The sequence below is a fragment of the Apodemus sylvaticus genome, chromosome 8 (assembly GCF_947179515.1).
Source record: "Apodemus sylvaticus chromosome 8, mApoSyl1.1, whole genome shotgun sequence".
In the NCBI taxonomy this organism is placed as follows: Eukaryota; Metazoa; Chordata; class Mammalia; order Rodentia; family Muridae; genus Apodemus; species Apodemus sylvaticus.
Window position 1 is genome coordinate 76,510,745 of NC_067479.1, and position 12,016 is coordinate 76,522,760.

Consider the following 12,016-nt stretch of genomic DNA (forward strand, 5'->3'; position numbering starts at 1 on the left):
GGGCATTAAGTCCATTGATGTTAAGAGATATTAAAGAATAGTGATTGTTACTTCCTATCATTTTTGACGTTATTTTTTAAATTTGAATGCTTAACTTCTTTTGGGTTTGATGAAAGGTTACTATCTTGCTTTTTCCAGGGTGAAGTTTCCCTCCTTGTATTGGTGTTGTCCTCCTATTATCCTTTTTAGGGCCGGGTTTGTGGATAGATATTGGGTAAACTTGGTTTTGTCATGAAATATCTTAGTTTCTCCATCTATGGTGATTGAGAGTTTTGCTGGATATAGTCGTTTTGGTTGGCATTTGTGTTCTCTTAGAGTCTGCATGAGATCTGCCCAGGACCTTCTAGCCTTCATAGTCTCCAGTGAAAAGTCTGCTGTGATTCTGATAGGTCTTCCTTTATATGTTACTTGGCCTTTTTCTCTTACTGCCTTTAGCATTCTTTCTTTGTTTAGAACATTTGGTGTTTTGATTATTATGTGACGGGAAGTATTTCTGTTCTGGTCCAGTCTGTTTGGAGTTCTGTAGGCTTCTTGTATATTCATGGGCATCTCTCTCTTTAGGTTAGGGAAGTTTTCTTCCATAATTTTATTGAAGATATTTGCTGGCCCTTTAAGTTGTAAATCTTCACTCTCATCTATGCCTATAATCCTTAGGTTTGGTCTTCTCATTGTGTCCTGGATTTCCTGGATATTTTGGGTTACAAGCTTTTTGCATTTTGCATTTTCTTTAACTGTTGAGTCCATGGTTTCTATGGAATCTTCAGCATCTGAGATTCTTTCTTCTATCTCTTGTATTCTGTTGTTGATATTTGCATCTCTGTCCCCTGATTTCTTCCCAAGGCTTTCTATCTCCAAAGTTGTCTCCCTTTGAGTTTTCTTAGTTGTTTCTACTTCTGATTTTAGATCCTGGATGGTTTTGCTTAGCTCCTTCACTTGCATGTTTGTGTTTTCCTGTAATTCTTTAAGAGATTTTTGTGTTTCCTCTTTCATGAGCTCAGGCTGTTGACCAAAGTTCTCCTGTATTTCTTTAAGAGATTTTTGTGTTTCCTCTTTCATGACCTCAGCCTGTTGACCAAAGTTCTCCTGTATTTCTTTAAGTGTTTTTTGCATTTCCTCCTTGTTGGCTTTTGTATTCTCCTGGATTTCTTTCAATGATTTTTGTGTTTCCCTTGCAAGGGCTTCTAACTTTTGATCCATTTTCTCCTGAATTTCTTTAAGTATGTCCTTCATGTGTTCCTGTACCAGCATCATGACCAGTGATTTTAAATCCAAATCTTGTTTTACTGGTGTGATGGGGTATCCAGGACATGTTGGTAGAGGAGAATTGGGTTCAGATGTTGCCATATTGCCTTGATTTCTGTTAGTGACGTTCCTGCGTTTGCCTTTTGCCATCTAGTTCTCACTGGTGTTAGTTTGTCTTGTCAGTGCTGGACTCACCAGTGCAAGCTGCCCCTTCCCAGTTGGCCTCTGGTGCACAGCTTATCTCCTGCACTGCTTGTAGACAGGGTGCTGCTGCCCAGGCTGTTCAGATCCCAAAGCAGGCACCCGAAGGCTCCCGCTGGGGTCCGCTGGATTCACTGGAGCACACTGACTTCTCCCAGCTGGCCGCCCGGAAACCCAGTTAGCCACTTGCAGGACTTGGAGATGTGGTGCTGCCGCCCAGGCTGATCTGGGCAGCAGAACTCCCAACCGGGTTGGTGCACACAAGGCTAGCCTAGCTGCTCAGGCCCTGAGTCTAGGCAAAAGCCTGGCAGGCCAATGTTGGTGCAAAGTTCCCCTCAGCTGTGGGTGTTAATTGGATGTGTCAGGTGGCTAGGATGGTGGCGTGCGCGAGTTCCCTGAGAGTGCTGGGAGAGTCTGCTGGGCTAACAACCTCCTGGCTGTGTCAGCACACAGGTGGCCCAACGAGCAGCCCAGGGCCTGGGGGCAGTCCAGGGCCTGACCGTCTGAGACCCCTGCTATGCCCGCCTCGGGCTATGCCTGTTAGCTGGTTTGGTTTTGCCTGCTAGGTCTCTCTGGCTTCCCGTAGGCAAAATGGCGGTGGTGCGCAAACTGGCCCGGATAAACAACCTCCTGGCTGGGTCGGCACACAGATGGCCCACCGAGCAGTCCTGGGCCTGGGGGCAGTCCAGGGCCTGACCGTCTGAGACCCCTGCTATGTCCGCCTTGGGCTATGCCTGTTAGCTGGTTTGGTTTTGCCTGCTAGGTCTCTCTGGCTTCCCGTAGGCAAAATGGCGGCGGTGCGCGCTGGCCCAGGCAAACAAGCTCCTGGCTGGGTCGGCACACAGATGGCCCGCCGAGCAGCCCAGGACCTGGGGGCAGTCCAGGGCCTGTCCGTCTGAGACCCCTGCTATGTCCGCCTCGGGCTATGCCTGTTAGCCGGTTTGGTTTTGCCTGCTAGGTCTCCCTGGCTTCCCTTAGGCAAAATGGTGGTGGTGCGCGCTCTGGCCCGGGAGGAAAAAAACCTCCTGGCCGGGTTTGCACCCCGGTGGACCCCCGATCAGCCCAGGGCCTGGGTGCAGGCCAACGCCCGTCGGGCTTAGACCCCCGCGATGTTGGTCTCGGGTTATATTTGCGTACCTCAGTCTGATTTCTCTGGCGACCGAGAACCAATATGGAGCCCTCGTAACTGATTGGCGGAAGGCAGAGTTCTGATGTGGCTTCTGTGTGGTGAAAGGCACCGTAAATCCGCCGCTGCTTGCAGCCTGGCTGGCCAGCGATGGCCAGTGGTCATGGGCGCCGGGTCTGCCTGGACCCTGTCCGCTTGGTTCTACTGCTGATGGCCCTTCCTCTGGACCAGCCCCAGACGTTAGTCTTTAAACCAACCTTATTTGAGGCTGGTATCCTGGTGATTTTTCCACTAGCTGGCTCAGAAAGGAATTAACCTTTCTTAACCACTATTGCATATTATTCTTTAAACACCAAATATGTAGAACAGGAGAGGATATTGAAAGCAGCTAGAGGAAAACCATAGACACATACAAAGGAAAACCAATGAGAATAACAGTTTGTTAATAGAAACATTAAAAGCCAAGAGAGCCTGGATGAAGGCACTTTAAACTTAGACCAACATAGACAATGGTACTAAGCAAAACTATCTCTAATAGTTAAAAAATAAACAAAAGCTTTCCATGATACAAACAGGCTACAAACTTTCTTGTATACTAAAGCCATTTCAATGAAGAATACTGGAAGCAATAATTCTAAGTGAAGAGAGAAATGAATATAAGAGATATTATAGAAAGAAAACAAATGAGGCTATAAGTACTGAAACATAAAATAGGACTTAGAGCATAAACAGTGAACAACAAAAAATAAGTATAATCAATACATACAGACAGGGAAACATAACAGCAACCAAAGAAATTATGAATATTCTAAATTATATAAAACCTAGAAAGAACAATTCTCAAATTCATCTGGAATAACAAAAAACCCAGGATAGCTAAAACTATTCTCAACAGTAAAAGAACTTCTGGGGGAATCAGTATCCCCGACCTCAAGCAGTACTACAGAGCAATTGTGTTAAAAACTGCATGGCATTGGTACAGTGACAGGCAAGTAGATCAATAGAATAGAATTGAAGACCTGGAAATGAACCCACAGAATTATGGTCACTTGATCTCTGACAAGGGAGCTACAACCATCCAGTGGAAAAAAGATAGCCTTTTCAACAAATGGTGCTGGTTCAACTGGAGGTCAGCATGCAAAAGAATGCAAATTAATCCACTCTTATCTCCTTGTACTAAGCTCAAGTGCAAGTGGATCAAGAACCTCCACATAAAACCAGACACACTGAAACTAACAGAAAAGAAACTGGGGAAAACCCTTGAGGACATGGACACAGGGGAAAAGTTCCTCAATAGAACACCAATAGCTTAGCTCTAAGATCAAGAATTGACAAATGGGACCTCATAAAATTATAAAGTTTCTGTAAGGCAAACGATATTGTCAAAAACAACAAATTGGGAAAAGATCTTTACCAACACTGCATCTGACAGAGGGTTTATATCCAAGATATACAAAGAACTCACGAAGGTGGAGAAAGAAGAACACTCCTCCACTGCTGGTGGGGTTGCAAGCTGGTACTACCATTCTAGAAATCAGTCTGGCGGTTCCTCAGAAAACTGGGAATGATACTTCCAGAGAACCCTGCTATACCACTCCTGGGCATATACCCAGAGGATTTCCCAGCATGTAATAAGGATACATGCTCCACTATGTTCATAGCAGCCCTATTTATAATAGCCAGAAGCTGGAAAGAACCCAGATGTCCATCAACAGAGGAATGGATACAGAAAATGTGGTATATATACACAATGGAGTACTATTCAGCCATTAGAAACAATGAATTCATGAAATTCTTAGACAAAGAGCTGGAACTGGAGAACATCATCCTAAGTGAGGTAACCCAGTCTCTAAAGAACACTCCTGGTATGCACTCACTGATAAGCGGATATTAGCCTAGAAGCTTGGAATACCCAAGACACAATTCACATATCAAATGATGCCCAAGAAGAAGGAAGGCATGGCCCCTGGTCCTGGAAAGGCTTAGTACAGCAGTGTAGGGGAATACCAGGACAGGGAAGTGGGAAGGGGTGGATGGGGGAACAGGGGGTGGGAAGAGGGCTTATGGGACTTTCGGGGAGGGGGAATCCAGGAAAGGGGAAATCATTTGAAATGTAAATAGAGAATATATCAAATAAAAAAAAGAAAATCTAAAGGAAATGAATTAATATTTTGCTTCACTTAAACCACCAATGTTAAATCAAGAGGAGATCAACAACTTTTCATACCTATAACATATGAAGATTTCAAAACACTAATTAAAAGACCATCTGACTAAGAAAAGCCAAGTCCCAAGTGTATCTTCAGTAAAATTTAAGAAGATTTACAAACAAAAGTAATTAGAGAATCTAGAATACTTTCTTTTTTAAAATTAAATTTATTTATTCACTTTACATCTTAGTATCAGTCCCCCTCTGCTCTCAGTACCCCCTTATGCAAATCCTCTACCCATTCTACCCTGTCATTCCCTCCTTTGTTGATGGGGAAACATGCTCTGGGTGTTAAATCCTGCCTCTAGTATATCAAGTTGCTGTGGTAGTGGGAATTCTTTCCCACTATTGTTGTTGAGAGACTTGCATGAAGATCAACCTACTCATATGCTACATATGTGCAGGGGGTTTAGGTCCAGCCTTTTTGGTCACACACTCTTTGCTTGGTGATTCAGTCTCTGGGAACCATCATGGTCCAGGTTAGTTTATTCTGTTGGTCTTCATATGGAGTCCTTCTGGAAGAGCACTTTCAAACACCTTTTATAAAGTTATTTTTTTCCCAATGTAAAATTCAAAACAACAAAACCTCCAAATTATTGGTAGTAAGCATAAATGCAAAAATTTTAAAAATAAAATAGTTACAACAAAATTTAGGTATATATAATAAAGATCAACCAACAATCAAGCTGGATTTATCCTAAAGATGAAGGGATAATTCAGCATATGTAAGTCAATAAATGGGCTTAAAAACAAACAAACAAGCAAACACACAACTCCAAACAACAATAACAAATGATCACCTCAATAAATGCACAAAAGGCCTTGGACAATATCCAAAATGCTTTCTTGCTAAAATTCCAAAAGAGTGTGGAGGAAACATATCTCAACATAATTAAGGCTGTATCGAACAAACCCACAGCCATACCATCCTAAATGGAGAAAACCTTGAAGCAATTCCGCAAAAGTTAGGAATGTTACAGAGCTGTCCACTATCTATACGTGATTTCAATACAATGCTCTAAGCCCTAGCGAGAACACTAAGCCAAGAGAGGAAATTAAATGAATACAAGCAGGAAGAGAAGTCAAACTCTCCTTAGAGACGAGGTGACATTGCACATAAAAAGTCCAAAAATTCCACCAGAAAACTTCTAAAAATAACATTTTCAGAATCATGGCAGGTTATAAAAATCAATGTACAGAATCAGTAGCTTTTCTATATACCAATAATAAACATACTAAAAATATAAGGTTATGGAATGCCATTCACTAGATCTTCAAAAAATAATCTAGGACTGAACTTAACGATGAAGGTAAAAGACCCCTACAATGTAAAGTTTAAATTTGTAAAGTAAAAGGTCAAGACAGTAGAAGACTGAAGGGCCTCTTGCATTCATGGATTGATGGAATTAGTATTGTGAGAATGGCCATTCTATCAAAAGCAATTTTCACATTCAGTTCAATCCCAATCGAACAGGAAGAGGAAAAAGAACATAAAATTCGTATGGAACCACAAGAGATCCAGGACAATTAATGCAATCCTGAACTAAACAAATAAGATTGGAGGTACTAGCATATTAGATTTAAAGGTGTATTACAGAGACATATCAATAAAAAATGGTACCAGCACAAAAACAGACATGTAGAGCAATGGAATAAACTATATGCCCTCAATGAATGGAATGCTGTCAATTTTGTATTTGATATACATGTGAAGAACCTACACTTGAAAAAAATAGCATCATCATCAAATGGTGCTGGGATTACTGGGTGTTCTTTGAAGAGTAAATTAGACCCACATCTATCTCCCTGCACAAAAATAAATTCCAATTTGATCAAATACCTCATTGGTTGCCTTCCACAACCTGAAAATCCCAGTTACCTGAGACACTACTTATTTATATATATCACTGACCATGGAGAAACTGAGCTGTTGACCAACTAGAAGTTTCACTCTTTTTTTAAAAACAGTTTTCCTTACTTTATTAAACCATACTAATATTCTTTCAAGTACCAACATACAGCCAAAGGATGCTACAGTGAGAGAATCTTATTTTTATGCAAGGGACATCACGAGGTGCTCTTTAGTGATGCTTCTTATCACCATTCTGGGAATCCAGAAAATACTCAGCCCCTAAAGCCACCACAAACGCAGCAAACTCCCATTTGAATCCTTTTAATATTATGTTCGTGAAGGTGACATTGCCTGCAAAGCCACCCAGGTATCTCCAAGCCTCATTGTGAGCCCACTGATCCTGCGGTCCTCAGAAGTTTCACTCTTACTGACTAGCTTGCACCTGTAGTGCTGGAAGACACTTTGCATGCTATTGGACAAGAAAAGCCATCATCAATTTCAGCCGGATGCAAACTCTGTAGCCTACAAAAGCAACATACAAATGATATACCCTGGTGCAATATTGGCAGAAATCTTAAGGGAGCAGCATTTTTTATTGTATTTAAGGTCTATTCCATAAAATGGCACCTATACCTGACAGTGCTAAATTATTCACAAATCTGAGACTGGGTAGACTGAGGGCCTAGGGGAAAACCTACTAGTATAATTTTGCTAAAAGCATAGCAATAGAATAACTCTTAAAAACATACCCATAGATCACATCAGAGCATTGCCCACGCTTCATCAGAGAGGAATCTTAAAGCAGTAGATGATAATGCAGAGACACACAACTGGATGAAGAGCAGAGAGTGAGAGACTTTGAAGCATTCATCCCGAAATGGGAAGTTTTTAATCAAACCTCTCTCCTCAAGGCTCAGGGATTTGGGCAAACAAGGAAGTAGATTTTAGCATAACAAATGACTCCCATGGAGAAGTAAGGAGAGGGTCCTGATCCTGAAAAGGCTTGATCTAGCATTGGAGGGGAGTACCAGGACAGAGAAAAAGGAGGGAGGTGATTGGAGAATGGGTAGAGAGAAGAAGGTTTATGGGACATATGGGGAGGGGGATTTCCCATTCTGGGAAAGGGGAAATCATTTGGAATGTAAACAAAGAATATAGAAAATAAAAAATAAATAAAAGGGGCGGCGGCGGCGGCAGCAGCGGCAGCAGTGGCTGCTCCAGCTGAAGGGCCATCAGCAGTGGAACCAAGGCGTCACAGGGACCAGTTAGGCCCTGCGCCCACGACCACTGACCTTCGCTGACCAGGCGGACAGCAAGCAGCTGCAGTTGTGCGGCGCCTTTCCTGCACGGAGGCCACTTCAGAACTCGGCCTCCCACCACTCAGGAGAGGAGCATCCATCTTGGTTCCGTACTCCAGGAATCGGACAGACTGAGGTACACAAACATAATCCGAGGCCAACACCGCGGTGGTCTGAGCCCGACGGGCGTTGGCCTGCACCCAGGCCCTGGGCGGGTCGGGGGGCCATCGGGGTGCCAACCCAACCAGGAGGTTTTTTGCCCAGGCCTGCGAGCGCGCCACCGCCATTTTGCCTGCAGGGCGACAGAGAGCTCAGGCGGGCAGACCTGTAACAGGCATAGCCTAAGGCTAACAAAGCGGGGGTCCAGGCCCCAAAAGGCACAGGACTGACCCCAAGAACTGGGCGGCTTGGTGGGCCATCTGTGAGTCAACCCGCCCAGGTGATTGTTAGCAAAGCAGACTCTCCCGGCACTTTCAGGGAGCACGGGCGCGCACGCCCGCCATCCTAGTCACCTGGCAAACCCAATTAACAGTCAAAGCCTTAGGAGAACTTTGCTCAGACCTTGGCCTCCCAGGCGTTTGCCTGGACTCAGGGACTGGGCGGCCAGGCTAACCTTGTGTGCGACAGCCCGGTTGGCAGATCGGCTGCCCAGCGGAGTGAGCGGAACACAGGGGAGGTCACAGTAGCATACACCGTCGGCACTCCCTGGGAGTGCACACGGGCTCCATCTGCTCCGCAGACACAATCTGGAGCAAGGCCTCAGGCAGAAGCCCTTAGCTCTACTCTCTCCGCTTCCGGATCCAGATCAGTCTGGGCGGCAGCATTACATCTCCAAGTCCTGCAAGTGGCTAGCTGGGCTTCCGGGCGGCCAGCTGGGAGAAGTCAGTGTGCTCCAGTGAATCCAGCGGGCCCCAGCGGGAGCCTTCGGGTGCCTGCTTTGGGATCTGAACAGCCTGGGCAGCAGCACACTGTCTACAAGCAGTGCAGGAGGTAAGCTGTGCACCAGAGGCCAACTGGGAAGGGGCAGCTTGCACTGGTGAGTCCAGCACTGACAAGATAAACTAACACCAGTGAGATCTAGATGGCAAAAGGCAAACGCAGGAACGTCACTAACAGAAATCAAGGCAATATGGCAACATCTGAACCCAATTCTCCTCTACCAACATGTCCTGGATACCCCATCACACCAGTAAAACAAGATTTGGATTTAAAATCACTGGTCATGATGCTGGTACAGGAACACATGAAGGTCATACATAAAGAAATTCAGGAGACAATGGATCAAAAGTTAGAAGCCCTTGCAAGGGAAACACAAAAATCATTGAAAGAAATCCAGGAGAATACAAAAGCCAACAAGGAGGAAATGCAAAAAACACTTAAAGAAATACAGGAGAACTTTGCTCAACAGGCTGAGGTCATGAAAGACGAAACACAAAAATCTCTTAAAGAAATACAGGAGAACTTTGGTCAACAGGCTGAGCTCATGAAAGAGAAAACACAAAAATCTCTTAAAGAATTACAGGAAAACACAAACATGCAAGTGAAGGAGCTAAGCAAAACCATCCAGGATCTAAAATCAGAAGTAGAAACAACTAAGAAAACTCAAAGGGAGACAACTTTGGAGATAGAAAGCCTTGGGAAGAAATCAGGGGACAGAGATACAAATATCAACAACAGAATACAAGAGATAGAAGAAAGAATCTCAGATGCTGAAGATTCCATAGAAACCATGGACTCAACAGTTAAAGAAAATGCAAAATGCAAAAAGCTTATAACCCAAAATATCCAGGAAATCCAGGACACAATGAGAAGACCAAACCTAAGGATTATAGGCATAGATGAGAGTGAAGATTTACAACTTAAAGGGCCAGCAAATATCTTCAATAAAATTATGGAAGAAAGCTTCCCTAACCTAAAGAGAGAGATGCCCATGAATATACAAGAAGCCTACAGAACTCCAAACAGACTGGACCAGAACAGAAATACTTCCCGTCACATAATAATCAAAACACCAAATGTTCTAAACAAAGAAAGAATACTAAAGGCAGTAAGAGAAAAAGGCCAAGTAACATATAAAGGAAGACCTATCAGAATCACAGCAGACTTTTCACCTGAGACTATGAAGGCTAGAAGGTCCTGGGCAGATCTCATGCAGACTCTAAGAGAACACAAATGCCAACCAAAACTACTATATCCAGCAAAACTCTCAATCACCATAGATGGAGAAACTAAGATATTTCATGACAAAACCAAGTTTACCCAATATCTATCCACAAACCCGGCCCTAAAAAGGATAATAGGAGGACAACACCAATACAAGGAGGGAAACTTCACCCTGGAAAAAGCAAGATAGTAACCTTTCATCAAACCCAAAAGAAGTTAAGCATTAAAATTTAAAAAATAACGTCAAAAATGATAGGAAGTAACAATCACTATTCCTTAATATCTCTTAACATCAATGGACTTAATGCCCCAATAAAAAGACACAGACTAACTGAATGGATACGTAAACAGGACCCTACATTTTGCTGCTTACAGGAAACACACCTCAGGGTCAAAGACAAACACTACCTTAGAGTAAAAGGCTGGAAGACAATTTTACAAGCAAATGGTCTCAGGAAACAAGCTGGAGTAGCCATTTTAATATCAGATAAAATTGACTTTCAACCCAAAGTCATAAAAAGAGACCCTGAGGGACACTTCTTGCTGGTCAAAGGAAAAATACAAAAAGAAGAACTGTCAATCCTGAACATCTATGCCCCAAATGCAAGGGCACCCTCTTTTGTAAAAGAAACTTTATTAAAACTAAAAGCACACATTGCACCTAACACAATAATTGTGGGTGACTTCAACACTGCACTTTCCTCAATGGACCGATCAGGAAAACAGAAACTAAACAGGGACACAATGAAACTAATTGAAGCTTTGGACCAATTAGATTTAACAGATATATATAGAACATTCTATCCTAAAACAAAAGAATATACCTTTTTCTCAGCACCTCATGGTACCTTCTCCAAAATCGACCATATAATTGGTCACAAGACAGACCTCAACAAATATAAGAAGATCGAACTAATCCCATGCCTCCTATCTGATCACTATGGAGTAAAAGTGGTCTTCAATAGCAACAGAAACAACAGAAAGCCCACATACACGTGGAAACTGAACAATACTCTACTCAATGATACCTTGGTCAAGGAAGAAATAAAGAAAGAAATTAAAGACTTTTTAGAACACAATGAAAATGAAAACACAACATACCCAAATCTATGGGACACAATGAAAGCAGTGCTAAGAGGAAAACTCATAGCCCTGAGTGCCTCCAAAAAGAAAATGGAGAGAGCATACATTACCAGCTTAATGACACACCTGAAAGCCCTGGAACAAAAAGAAGCTATTTCGCCCAGGAGGAGTAGAAGGCAGGAAATCATCAAACTCAGGGCCGAAATCAATCAAGTAGAAACAAAGAGAACCATACAAAAAATCAACAATACGAGGAGCTGGTTCTTTGAGAAAATCAACAAGATAGATAAACCCTTAGCCAGAATGACCAAAGGGCACAGAGAAAGTATCCAAATTAACAAACTTAGAAATGAAAAGGGAGATATAACAACGGAAACTGAGGAAATCCAAAAAATCATCAGATCCTACTACAAGAGCCTGTACTCAACACAACTGGAGAATCTGGAGGAAATGGACAATTTCCTTGACAGATACCAAATACCAAAATTAAATCAGGACCAACTAGACCATCTAAACAGTCCCATAATGCCTAAAGAAATAGAAGGAGTCATAGAAAGTCTTCCAACCAAAAAAAGCACAGGACCAGATGGCTTCAGTGCAGAATTCTACCAGACCTTCAAAGAAGAGTTAACACCAATACTCTTCAAACTATTCCACAAAATAGAAACAGAAGGAACACTACCCAATTCCTTCTACGAAGCCACAATTACGCTGATACCAAAGCCACACAAAGATCCAACAAAGAAAGAGAACTTCAGACCAATTTCCCTTATGAACATCGATGCAAAAATACTCAATAAAATTCTTGCCAACCGAATCCAAGAACACATCAAAACGATCAT